The sequence below is a fragment of the Gossypium hirsutum genome, chromosome A01, assembly GCF_007990345.1.
Source record: "Gossypium hirsutum isolate 1008001.06 chromosome A01, Gossypium_hirsutum_v2.1, whole genome shotgun sequence".
In the NCBI taxonomy this organism is placed as follows: Eukaryota; Viridiplantae; Streptophyta; class Magnoliopsida; order Malvales; family Malvaceae; genus Gossypium; species Gossypium hirsutum.
In genome coordinates, this window is record NC_053424.1 from 8,028,673 (window position 1) to 8,041,651 (window position 12,979).

General features: G+C 32.8%; 1 non-coding gene across 1 annotated transcript; it reads right to left on the bottom strand.

The window, feature by feature from the left end:
• Positions 1 to 1,034: 1,034 nt before the first annotated feature.
• On the bottom strand, positions 1,035 to 1,141 carry LOC121206368 (small nucleolar RNA R71). Its single transcript, XR_005901438.1, has one exon. It is a non-coding gene; the product is annotated as a small nucleolar RNA R71 (small nucleolar RNA).
• Positions 1,142 to 12,979: the final 11,838 nt, after the last annotated feature.

Sequence of the window (12,979 nt, forward strand, 5' to 3'; positions counted from 1 at the left end):
CCCGAACCTATTTATTTTTAAAATTTTCCGTGAACCGAAATTGATTTAAATAGAACAAAATGTTTTAATAGGTGACCCAATCACACCTAAACAAAAGATTGGTGGCGACTCCACATTCGGTTTTAAAAAGTCGATTCCTGTTGTTTTTCAAACAAAAAAGGGTTTGGACATTCGTAGTTAAATTAGATTAAAAATAATCACTTCAATCTATCGGATAAATAAAAGAAAACGGTAATTACTAGTACTTGTAGTCCTCGTGGATACGATATTCACTGCTCACCATAGCTATACTATTGTTCGATAGGTGCGCTTGCCTTTGTCATAATTATAGTTAGTTTAGTGACCATTAAGTTTTTGGCACCATTGCTGGGGACTAAAATATTAGGAACACCTTATTTTTATTAATTTTTTTAGTTTAATTTTTGTTTTATTTGTTTCTAGCAGATTCCTTTAGTTTATGACTAGAAAAACCCATCGAGACCATTACTATTTGACAGTGAAATTGTAAGTACAGCTCACAAAAATCGTAGAGAAGCAAGGCAGAGTCGACAGAGTATAGTAGACGAGCAAGAGGACGTTATTATTATTACTGAGGAGACGGATGATAACCAGAATAATCAGCTGCCTCCTGCGGTTGCTACAAACCCTACAAATCCAAATCCTACTCCTCGTACTATGTACGATTATGCCAAGCCCACTCTAATTGAGGCTGAACCAAGTATTGTGAGACCCACTATTGCTGCAAATAATTTCGAACTAAAGCCGAACACTATTAATATGGTACAATAATTTGTTTAGTTCGATGTTTGAAAGATGAAGATCCAAATACCTATTTGGCTAATTTTCTGGAAGTCTGTGATACTTTTTAGATAAATGACATTTCTGACGACGCCATTCACCTACGGTTATTCCCTTTCTCATTGGGGAACAAAGCCAAACAATGGTTAAATTCTTTACCTCTAGGTTCCATTACCACATGGGATCAAATGACTAAAAAATTCTTATTGAAGTACTTTCCACCAGCTAAAACGGTCAAGTTGAGGAATGATATCTCTTCCTTCATTCAAATTGACTAAGAAACCATATATGATGCATGGGAGAGGTATAACGACTTATTGAGAAGGTGCCCCCACCCTGGGATACCTCTATGGCTACAGGTTCAAACTTTATACAACGGTTTGAACCCCTTAACTAGGCAGTTAATCGATGCAGTAGCCGGTGGTACTCTGAACAATAAAACACCTGAAGCAACTTATGAGTTTGTATAGGAGATGGCACTGAATAATTATCAGTGGCAAGTCATGAGGACAAAGCCGATGGAAACAGCAGGTGTTTTTAACTTTGATGCAGTCACTATGTTATCGAATCAGGTAGAACTTTTAAATAAGAAAATTGATGGTTTATGTGTTTCTACACAGGTACATCCAGTGATACAATGCAATACAAATAGAGGAGGAATAAACAATCCAGAATGTTTGCCCTACAGTCCTAGCACAGAGAACGAATAAATAAATTATATGGGTAATAATTCTAGGCCTCAGAATAACCCTTATAGTAACATCTATAATGCAGGTTGGAAGAACTATCCCAATTTCTCTTGGGGTGGTCAAAGAAATCAAAGAGCACAACTCCCTCCAAGCTTCCAACAACAACTTTACCAACAAGAGAAGAAGTTGAACTTCGAGGAGATGTTAACGAAGTTTATCTCGGTGTCAGAAACCTATTTTCAAAACACTGAAGCAATGCTTAAAAATAATTAAACATCAATTCAAGGGCCCGAGAACCTAATTTGTCAACTTGCGAAGTTGATTTCAGAACGAAAACAAGGTAGTTTTCCTAGCAGTACCGAAACTAACCCAAGGGAGCAACTTCATGTAATTACTATTCGAAATAAAAAAGGGTTAGTTGAATCTGAATCAGAACCAAGGCAAGAGAGTATGGTAACTAATGGTAAGGTTGAGGTAAGCCAAAATGAACAAAAATCAGTTGGTAAAGATTATAAACCTCGAGTGCCATATCCTAACACGACGAAAAGAGACCACACGAACGAACAGTTTGGTAAATTTCTTAAACTTCTAAAAAAATTACATATCAACAGTTTATTGAAGCTCTTTCGCAGATGCCTAATTCCATTAAAATTTTAAAAGAGCTTTTGGCAAACAAAAAGAAGTTAGATGATTCGCCGCATGTAGAGCTAAATGCAGTTTGCTCAGCCATTTTGCAAAATAAATTACCCAACAAATTGAAAGATCCAGTGAGTTTACTATTCCTTGTTTAATTGGTAGTTTGAATATTAGTAATGCTTTGGCTAATTTAGGGGCGAGTATTAATATTATGCCCTATAAAATGTTTAAACAATTAGGTCTTGGGAAACCAAACAAACTAAGATAAGTATTTAATTAGCAGATAGAACCATTAGATTTCCTAGGGGTATTATTGAAGATGTTCTTGTCAAAATTGATAAATTCATATTCTAGTTTATTTTGTTGTTTTAGACATAGATGAGGATAATGGCGTACCTTTGGTTCTAAGTCGGCCCTTTTTAGCAATTGCCAGAATTATTATTGATGTTGGTACAAGTGAATTAATACTTCGTGTAGGTGATGAAATGATTACTCTCCAAGCTCATGATTTTGTTAAGACATCTAGTGATCAGGATGATTATACGAGTTCTGTTAATATGAGTAACCTTGTGGCTCAACCTTCTTTGCAGGAAACCCCTCAAAAAAATGTGATGAAGCCACGTTCTAGTCCATGCAATAGAAACAGAACGACGCATGAAGAACGAATGTTACAAGTCAATGAACTAGATGAATGACGGACACATGTCAAGGAGAAACCGAGAATACACGATGTAGAACCAAAGTGACACCATGATGATCATGTGGACGGAACGAACCAATTTAAGGTTGGAGACAAGGTACTTCTAGATAAAACGAATCCTCAAATTACCACTTTGGAGCTTGATGCAAAAGGATCAAACCCATTTACGGTACTAAATGTCTTCCCATACGGTACAGTCGAGGTAACTCATTCTGAATTTGGCACATTAAGGTAAATAGTACTCGACTAAAACCTTATTTTGATAAAAGAATTAATGACGAGAAAAAAAAAGCTTTGGCCGCGCTAGCATAAGATAAGTCGAGCTTAGACTTTAAATAAGCACTTATCGGGAGGTAACCCGAATGTTTAACTTTTGGTAATACTTTTAATTCCACAGCATGCTGATTTAAAATCTTAAAAAAAAAGTGTGTTTTTGACTCACACGGCTTAGACACGCGGGTGTGTGGAACACACAGCCTAGTCACATGGGCGTGTCACAAGCTGTGTGTGAATTGAGGTAATCGACAGCAAGTTATATGGCCTGGCCACAAGGGTATGTGGGATCTTACATGGGCGTGAGAGAAGCCACACAACCTTGGACACACGGGCGTGTCCATGGCCGTGTAAAAACTGGGTTAATTTTTAATTGCACACGGGCTGAAAATACTCCACACGCCATGTGGCCCAAACCCTAGAATTCCTTTCTCAATTTGTCTTTTTTTTTCTCCCCCAACCAAGCAACCCCATTTTTATTTTATTTTACTTTATTATTATTATTTTTATATTATTTATTATTATTTTACTATTTTTTTTATTTTTTATTTTTTTATTCTTATGCTTATATTTTAAATTTATTTTAATTTTTTTTGCTATATCTATTTTTTTACTATTATTATTACATTTACCTTTAAGTTTATTGGTATCATTGAGTTTATTATTATTCGTTTTATTTTTTTATTTATCTTTCTTTTTAATTTTGTTTTAGTTGCTTTATTTTTTTATTATTTTCTTCAACTTATTTTCATCGTTATCTTTTGAAATATATTTTTATGGTTGTTTCTAATCGAGTTATAACTCCTTAATCTTTTCTATTATTTGTGTTTATTTTCTTATTAGTTTTCTCGGAATCATGCGTTACATTTAGATTTGACTACAATTTTGCTTTTCACTATTCTGAGGATTTTATCCAATATTCAGGGCAGTTCCAGTTTTCTCCCTCTTTTATGATATTCTATTTATACTGTGATTATATATGTTTTTACATTGAGGACAATGTACATCTTAAGTGTGGGGAGGTTATTTATATAATTATTAGAAAATCTCTGAATTATGTCTTGTGCTTAAGTAATTTTATCATAATTCTATTAGAATGATTTTTATCGATTTGTAATTTTTATCAATGTATTTTGGATTAAATTCAAAGACATTTGTACATTGGTTGTTTTAAACTTTAAGACATGAAAGAATCAAGCATAATAAGTTTATTTTCAGAATTAAAAATTTTAGGTTGTTTCCCTAAATTGAGTATTATCTTGAAGTTTTAAATTTACAAATTTGACATCAAAAACCATAATTTTTTGTGAGATTTTGAGCCTTTAGAGCATACATTTTTCTTTCTCATTTTATTATATTGGTTATGAGTATGTCAATTTGATTTGTTATTCTAGAATTTGCTTCGATTATGCATGTCGAGACCACACCTATGATTTGATATACTGAGATGATAAAGGCACTTAGGTTTTAACCCACTTATCCCATAAAAAGCCTACCTATATAATTAGCCCTCAGTGAACCCCGTTGAGCCTAACACATTGTTTCTTAATTTACCCATTAATGTTAACCCATAACTCTTTTTTTTTCATTGAAACTTTTTCCCGTTTTATTGACTCCCTTTTTGTCAAGATTTGATTTGGTTAGTTGCCTAATTATGTTCTTTTGTTTGATTTGTTGAATTATTTCTTATTGTTCAAAAAAAAATAAAATCAAAAAATCAAAAAAAATATAATAAAAAAATATTGATTATATTTATTTCTATGTTGATTGAGCTTGAACAGTTAAATTAATATTTTGAGAAGAAGCTTGTTTTTATTCTTGAATAGTTTCCGATTGATGTAATTGTTTTTAATTCAGCATTTGTTTATTTTTCTAGTTTGGTAATTTATCAATTCAATCTTGATTTTAACCAAATTTTTCAGCCTCTCTCCACACCCTTAACCTAAGCCCCATTACAACCTCTTAAAGACCTTTTAATTTGTGTATCATATCATTTTATAGTGGTCGAGATTTGATTTTCATGAAAGCCTATGGTAATAACTTTTCTTATTTGACTATTGAGTGTTTATTCTTGAACCTTAAATAATTCGAGTGATTTAAGTGAACCTTTAGTGAGGATGTCGATTCTTGTCAATTTTGAATTAAAGGTAATTACTTAGGTAAGGGGAAAACCTATGTTTTCATGCTTTAAAAATGTTCGACTTGGATTGTTTGAATCTTTAGTGCTCTTTTGGTTGAATTATCAATGTATGATTATTTGTGAATTATTTCGAAACACTATTGATGAGAATTATAAGTTGAGAAAGATTAATTTTAATTGTGAATTGAGGATTTTGCTTGAGGACAAGCAAACGCTTAAGTGTGGGGATATTTGATAAACCATAAAAGTAACATATTTTTAATCCCATTCTTGACGCGTTTTTGGATGATTTATTATGTAAATTAGTGAATTTGATGCTCCTAATCCTTTAAATTCATGTTTCTATACTTAGGTGAGCATAAGGGAGTGAAAGGAGCGAAAAACAAGCCAAAATCGGACAAAAAGAGCTATTTTCAGTATCCACACGGCCTGGGCATTTTCACACGAGCTGGCCACATACCCATGTGCCAACTCATGTTGATTTCACAACCCACTTCCCAAATACGTGGAAAAACCTAATTTTTAGGCTTTCTAAGCATTCTAAAGTCTATAAATATATATTAGAAGAAGACCTAAGGGAACACGTAGAGAAGATAAAAAAAAAGACTCGAAGAACACCATCGGAGCCAACTCAGAAGTGGATCTCCTTCAAGATTGAAGATCTCCTTTTAACTTCTTTCAAAGTTTTATTGAATTTATTTATGTCTTATGGTTTTTTTGACTTTGAGATGTTTTCATTAGGGATTATGAGTTAATCCCCCTAGATACCTAAGGGAGATGAAACATTTGATGAATCTTATTATTTAATTTCTATTTTATGCCATAAATATTTGATTCTTGTTCTCAATTATGTATGCTTATTTCGTGTCTTAATATTTTTGGGATATTAATTCATGTTTAATATGCTTATTTCAGTGGATAAAAAGTCCCTATTTAAGAGTAAATCTTGCATAATTGAATGGAGTTGTATGTAATCCTAGAAATAGGACAACATAAATCTACCGAATTAGAGTCAAATCTAATAGGGAATCCATAGATCGAGTTAACGCGATGATAAGGGTTTTAATTAGAAAGAGATTTCAATTAATTAACCTTGAGTCAGTTGTACTTACTCTCGAAAAAGATATTAACATAATTTAGGGATTTCTACGGATCAAGACACAAGTGAATAAATCGTTTAAATCAGATTCAAAATAATGGGTGAAGTCTAGGTGGATTCTTTCCTGGGTATTGTCTTTCTCATTGGTTGTCTTTGGTTATTTTTCCCATTTCATTCTTTATTGCGTTCATAGTTATATTAGATTAGTTAAATTAGATTAAAAACAATCACTTCAATTTATCAGCTAAATAATAGAAAAACGGTAATTACTAGTACTTTTAGTCCTCGTGGATACAATATTCCCTACTCACCATAGCTATACTATTGTTCGATAGGTGCGCTTGCCTTTGTCTTAATTATAGTTAGTTTAGTGACCATCATGGGTTTAATTAATAATAGAAATTTTAAAACATTGGATACTAGCATAGTCATTCTATCCTAGGATAACATTTTGAAATGTGCGTTCAAGAATAAATTGAAGTGTAATCATTTCCTTATTTTGAGTAACCATTTTATTCTAAGGACAACATTTTCAGACCAGTTGTGCCACTGTAATTAAGAAAGCTTTTTGGAAGTGTCTTGCTTATAGCCTTTCTCATTACTTATTCTTTTAGCATTATTCTACTTAGTTGTTTTAGTCCATCCCAAAACCACTATATACAACAATTTTAGGATACATATACTTCATGAAAAATGAAGAGTCTAAGGTAACATAGACTGAGAAGTGTATAGAACCACAGTTCAAGATGCAAAAAAGAAAAATTGAAATTAAAGTTTAATTAGGAGCTAGCAAATTTTTATATTCAAAGCTAGAGATTTATAGTTTGAATGTCATTGTTAGATTAAGCATATCATGTTCTTGACAGATTGGTCAAGTTTGCAACTCGAGTTTCTATTTCTTAAAAGTTTTTATTTTTATAATTGTTGCGCTCTTATGATCACCAACCCGAAAACCAGATAAGGTTCAGGTCTATTGCCCGAGACCTGAATAAGGCTCACTAGATGGATACGGGCAAGCCTTACAGTATGAAGCTCACAAGGGGTGGTCGCAAGAGGAGCTCGCGGATCCTACTCACTCATAACAGGGGGTGTTCACAAGGGAGCCCGCAATCTCGACTCATAGATGCCCAATGAGTGTCCAGCACGCAACCTAAAACAATACACATGTCCAGCATGCATAGAGTTTGCTAGGAACGTCAATTCTATGAACAGAAGCTATGTATATAAAATATTCTATTGTCCCATCTAATGAGACACAATGAAAATTTACTTAACAATTGGTGCAGTGAGTGTGGACAAATTTTTGACCGACAGATTTCTTTCAAGTTTGAGAAAAATTACTAGAAGTGAATATGGTTCACCCAAATAAGAATTTCCCTTTCAATCTTTCGTCAGGACAGGTTGGAGCCTCGAGTTCTATCAGTTAACCTAATGAAGCAGATTTGTTTGCTGGTTTGTTTGTCGATCAACCGGAAAAATTTGACAATGCGGCCTATCAGGGAGTTTCTAGTCCATTGGGCTTGAACATATCCACTGGTTGTGGGTTTGTAACACCACATAACCCTAAACTATCGTTGAAACAGGGTTACGAGACATTACAAGACAATTAGACAATTTACGATTAATATTCAAATAATTATCGAACATATTATAAAATAATCATAAAGTCCTTAATTGGACCCTCAAGGCCCAAAGTACGTATTAAAGGGGAATTAGGACTTGTTCGGGTGCTCCGAGGATTTTTTTTTATTTATAAACTCAATATAACCCCTTTATAAATATCTAACCTTCCCTGCAATTTCAAACCGAGACCAATCCAAAACCAAAATTTCAACCAATGTAATTTCATATTTAATCGTATTTAAATTATACCTATAACATTAATTTTATAATTTTACTCTATAAGCATTTATTTTACTAATTAAAATTAACTTATAATTTCATTTATTCCATTCCAAATTTTGGTACCAATTATACCATATATATCATATAAATTTTCATACCATTTCATTGGTTTAAACTCAAAAATACCAAATATTATTCTTACTACAAAAATCATGTAGCATTTTAAAGTGATAAAATTAACACCTATGTACATGCCACTTTTACTAAAAGAAGAATACATCACCGAGTTTTAAGCTGGAGTCGAGATCGCCTGGATGCTAAAATGAGACTCTGAACACCTATTAACCTGCGCACGGAAACAACCGTACGCTGAGTATTTTATACTCAGTGGTATTACCATAATTCAAATTATAAAAATAATAATCATATCATTAAATCATTTAACTTTTTTTTTACTAAACCAATTCAAACATAAATTTGTCATTTTCAATATATTCATACAATTCAATTTAGCTATTCAACAATTAAAATCAAACACATTCAAGTTGAGCCATTATCCATCTCATGAACTATTGGCTCATGCTTTCTATTCTCATACTCACATTCAAATCACATTTTTTATTTAATTCATGTTCCATTTTCACATTTCTTTTAATGGCTCAACCAATTCATTTTATTCAATTTAACCTTTCCTTTATTTACCCCTATTAACAGACTCGAACTTTGGCAGATACACGGATCCAACCAAGCACGCCAGTATGACACCCAATGCCTCATCGGATAGTTTGAAGTAATAGTTGACACCCAGTGTCTTATCGCCTTGCCAAAGTAAGTTGGTACCCAGTACCTCATCGAATCTATCCGAAGTAATATAGTGACACCCAGTGTCTCATCGACTCGAGGTCGAATTATCCCTGAACACTTCCAATCCTATGGCATGCCAACTATATCTGACTTAGTCTGACTAGTTAATAGGGATTTTCAAATCACAATTCATATCATTTTCAATTTCAATTTCACTTTCACTTACAATTTTGATCACAAATCATTCAAATTCAATTCAAATATACTATTAATATCTATTCACATACAATTCAAAATATAACACAATATCAACACATATTCATCGTTCAATTCTTTTTTCCCAAATTCACTCAATAAAGTCACTTACCTGATATTCACTTACCAACTACATAATTTAAATATAACAATTAATAGTAAATAATTTAAATTATGGCAATACAAACTCAGATTTGTTCGATTACTCCTCAACAACTTTTTCCTTTCCTTTCGATGTCGATGCCTCGGGTTCCTTGTTAGCTACGAAAATAATAATAATTTTCACTATCAATTACAGCATTAAATTATGACAAATAATTGAATTTTTATTTAATTCCTACTTATTCCCAATTTAATCCTAACTAAATTCACTTACTTTTCTAACTCAATTCATACTTCTTTTCTACTTAATTTCTTGATATATTCAACTCAACTATTCAATATTCACAATAAAACCCTACTCTAAAACTTCTTTCAGTTTAATCCTTTTATCACAAAACTTATATCTTCTTTTACAATTTAATCCCTTTATCACTTCTAACTTGAAATTCATTCAATTAAACCCCTAATTCATATTTTTGTTCGACATGAACTATATTTGAAAACCTATGAACTTCCAAAATATTAACTTAATTTCATCAAAACATTGTTTTAAAACTTCAAAAATATCAAAATTAAGTAAAAATGACTTAATTGACTTACCTTTTAAAGCTTAAAGCTTCAAATCCCTAGTTTTTCCTTTTTCCTTTATTTTTCTCCTTTCTTTCTTTCTTTAACGTTTGCTATTCTGTTCTTTCCTTCTTTGTTTCTTTTCTTTTATGTTATATATATATATAATTCTTTCATTTTATTAATTAATTTATTATATTATAATATGTTAACATTAAATATCTTTTATATAATTAATTATATACATACAAATGTACACATATATATTTTAACTACATTTGTACACCATTAATACCATACAATTGTCATACTTTCAATTTATTTACTAATAAAAACCTTCTAATATAATTATTTAATTAGTAATTATCTTTTACTTAATTTTTAAGTAAATAAATAAATATAATACAAATGTATATATTCACATTATTACAAGTGTTACTATCTAATTTGTTCATTACACAAAAATCTCACAATTTAATTATTTTATCTAATAAATATATTTTACTAATTTAAATAAAAATATCACAAATGTATATATTTCTATTAATACACTTGTATTAAATCACTACCATACATTTGTCTTTATTTAACTTATTTCATAATATAATAATTAATATAATTTATAAATTAATTTAAAACTTTAAACATATAAAAAACTAATAAAAATATTAGATTTTATCTACGGCCTCATTTATAGTAAATTGGCTTAATTGCCATTTTGGCATTTTATACTTTCTTTTAATCTATAATAAATTTTTTCTCTTTATTCAATTTAGTCCTTTTTGCTAATTATTCTAATTTAAGCTAAATTCACCTAATTAAAACTTAATTAAGCACACTACTAGACTCATAATTACTCCTAATAATTATTTACAAACTCGGTTTATTAAGACGGAGGCCCGATACTGTACTTTTCTGGTGTCCATGAATCTTGGGTCATTACAAGGTTGCCACTCCCTCCCAACCAAGAAGCATCATCACAATAGTTCCTTGCTCTTCAGGAGCAGATGAAGTTAATGAAAAATCAAATGGTTGCGCAAGAGAAATAGTTCAAGCAACAGTAGACTTTTCAGCAAGAGTTATTAAAATAGAAGGAAGGTAAACTCTGACACTTCTAATTTTCGTGACAATATGAATGCATATCACAAAGCTCTAGGTATGCATGCAAGAGAATAACAAAACGAGATGGATGAGTTGCAATAGGACATGAGAACGTTGTACCTCAAGTCTCAAGACATGGATTGACTTTTTTGTTATAACAATCCATTGGCCCCTGAGATAGCAGCAGTGAACTTGTTGCGTGATTTTAAAGTCCCAAAGGACATGTTTGAGGGTTGAAAGGACCTGCGAGCCCATTTAATGCAATACAATTATTTTATGAACGTGCTGAGAGCATCAAATTCGAAAAGGTGCAAAGCTTTTTCCACGACACTTAAAGCGAGTGCGAAAGATTGGTACTTGTCCCTTTCTCAAGGCTCACTTCAATTTTTTTCTCAATTGGGCCAGATATTCTTGGGAAGATTCAGGCTCTACAAGGCAACCATGAGCACTCCTATGGGATTAATGTCAATGAAACAGAGGGAATGAAAGTCTCTCCAAGATTATGTGAAGCGGTTTCATGCGACGAATTTGAACGCGAAGAACTTGGAAGATCAATAGGCTATCGATGCTTTCATCATGAGGGTACAAAATGATCATGTACAATACTTATTTACCGATAACTGGCCACGGAGTTTGGCAGATCTATATGAGTAAGCCCACAAGTTTGTAGAGGCAGAGGAGATTAAAAAGGCATAGCACTGTTCAGGGGGAAGACAAGCAGTTTAGAAACTGAAAGGCAACTCGCAGCAAGCAAGGCCCTCCTAGCTAATCATTATGAGCAAGAGGTGATAGCTAGCAGAGAAATCAGATGCGAAGCCTCAACTAGAGCATAATAAGAAGTACATTCCTAGGGTACGTTTGAAGTTTACACTCATTTGAATGCTATCTATACTTACATTATGAACCAGGTAAAAAGTTTTAGTGTCTTGCCCAAGCCATCTTCAATGAGGCATAGTACAAGAAGGTCCAACTCAAGCGATAGATGTGCCTTCCATAATGATGTTGGACACAAAACTAAGGATTGTTTCCCAGTAAAAGATGTAATCAAAGAAGCAGTGAGAGACGACGAGCTTGCCGAGTTTGTTGATCAAGGTGTTTCCCAGCAAGGTCAGACTTCATATGGTGATCCCAATGGTAAACAGAAAGTTAAAGGTACCATCAATGTAATTTTAGGAATAGATGAAGAATGGGTAGGTTCTAGTGCAAAAAAGAATGCGCAAATAAGAAGTGTAATGGTTGTTAGCACCCTTAAAAGGTAATGTTAGCAGGGAAGATGGAGCATTGAATTTGGTAATGATGATGAGGAGTTGGTATATGATGAAGAGGGTAATGATCCAATGGTTGTGTCTACGACAATTGTAGGTTTTAAGGTTAAAAAGATACTTGTTGACAGTCGTAGTATAGTAGAAGTGTTATCTTGGGAAGCGTATCAGAAGATGAGGCTAAAGGAGCAAGCATTGTCCAAAGCTAGCCCATCGTATGGTTTTGCAAACCATCCTGTTGAGGTGAAAGGCTCGACCATTTTACCTGTCACCTTGGGGGATGACGAGCACACAACTACGGAGTGTGTCCAGTTCTTTGTTGTAGACCATCTCATGGAGTACAATGCTATCTTTAGGCGACCAATAATGAGGATGACAAAATTGGTTATTGCAACGTTCTACATGAAGATTAAATTCCCAACAAGGAAGGTGGTTAGATTTTTGCGATCGGATCAATGAATTTCAAGGCAATACCATATGTTGTTGGTTAAGCAAGCACAAGAGCCAATAGTTAGAAGATAGAGTTCGCGGGGGACAGAGTTACCAAGTCAAGTCTTGGACTTGGATAACCTGGATGTGAAGGATGAAGAAAGAAGTAATAAGTAGCAGAGCATGCCGAGACTTTACAGCTATTCCGTGGCAACGAGGAAAGAACTGTAAAGATTTCACAAGTGTTGGTAATAGAAGACAATAGCATACTGATTCAGT